Source organism: Lutra lutra, chromosome 5, assembly GCF_902655055.1.
Source record: "Lutra lutra chromosome 5, mLutLut1.2, whole genome shotgun sequence".
NCBI lineage: Eukaryota > Metazoa > Chordata > Mammalia > Carnivora > Mustelidae > Lutra > Lutra lutra.
In genome coordinates, this window is record NC_062282.1 from 160,331,011 (window position 1) to 160,332,617 (window position 1,607).

At 35.7% G+C, this 1,607-nt stretch overlaps 1 pseudogene; it reads right to left on the reverse strand.

Moving 5' to 3' along the window:
* Positions 1–279: 279 nt before the first annotated feature.
* LOC125101278 (olfactory receptor 14A16-like) lies at positions 280–1,223 on the reverse strand (annotated as a pseudogene).
* Between the last annotated feature and the right edge of the window lie 384 nt (positions 1,224–1,607).

Genomic DNA, 1,607 nt, shown 5'->3' on the forward strand with positions numbered 1-1,607 from the left:
TCCCTCTCTCTCTCTCTGCCTGCCTCTCTGTCTACTTGTGATCTCTCTCTGTCAAATAAATAAATAAAATCTTAAAAAAAATGGTCATTTTCTCTAGCAATTCTCCAAAGCTCTATCAGACCCAAATACATCTTCATCAATATGATTCAGTGTATTTAACTCTATTTGGTCAAGGAATATTACCATGGTTCCAGGTAACACTGGAGATAAGGTCAGATTCACAACAAACTAGGAAGATGAATCTTATATATATAAACAGATATTGAAAAGACAACACCTCTACTTTTGAAAAAAAAAAAAAAGGATATTCTCCTTTATAAAGAATCTTTTGGTGATTGGCTTCCCCAGACTTGTCTTCATGGCCTTGTTTCTTAGGCTGTATATGATAAGATTAAGGGAAGGAGGCAACAAAATATAGAAAAAAGTGAATGATTCTCACCCTAAAGTAGGCTTCAAGTAAGCAATGAAAGCAGTTGAGACAAAAAGTACAACTGCCAGATGTGGAAGGCAAGTGAAATAGGCTTTTGCCTGCTTTTTGTGGATGGTATCTTTCTGACAGTGAAGAAGATATAGAAGTATGAGACCGTGATGCAAATAAAGCAACAGAAATCCAGGACTGCATTAACAAGAATGAGTACAATTTCTGCAATAATATTCTCTGGGCAAGTAATAGCTAGCAACTGGGGAATATCACAGAAGAATTATTGAATTTCATTGATTACACAGGAAGATAAAGAGAATATTCCTGCTGTATGTATAACGGATATCAAGCCACCACTGATACAGGACAGAACCACCATCTGCACACATGTGCCCCTATTCATGATGGCTTCATAGTGCAGGGGATGGCAAATGGCAGCATAGTGGTCAATTGACATCACTGTGAGGAGGAACAGCTCTGCCCCTGCTGAAAAAGGCACAAGGAAGACCTGGGTGAGACAGCCAAAAAATGAGATAGATTTGCTGTGTGTCAAGGAATTGACAACAATTCTGGGCACAACAGCTGAAATGAGACAAAATTCAAACAGGGACAAATTCCTTAAAAAGAAATACATGGGTTTGTGCGGTCATGGGTCCAAGGATGTTACGGCAATAATGAGGCCATTCCCCATAAGGGATAACAGGTAAATTACTGTAAAAAGTACAGATTGTAATAACTGAAGACTCCATGTGCTAGAAAATCCTAAGATAAGAAATTCTGTCACCACTGCGACATTGTTCATTATTGATGAAGCATTCTGCATTAAAAAAAGAAAAGGTATGGTTAAAGTGGTCAGAAATTCAAAGTATAGTTATTTTTCTTTGGTAAAGCTGAAAAAAAAAAACTGCTAAATTCTTAGAATATTAATTAATTCTTATCACATTAATGTGTATAAAGAAAAGTCAAAAGTAGTTTTAAAATGCATTTTCCTAAGCAACCATATTTCATCAAGTTTTATTTCTCTAGTGTGTCTAAGTGTTATAATGCTATGCAAGCATATTCACAAATTATCAGATTCACAATAAAATACAACCAGTGTCTTACAGAGAAGAATCTTAATTTATAAATGAAAGGATGTGGAGGAATAAATATGAAGTCTCCAATGATCCCATGTTACCTTCTCTGT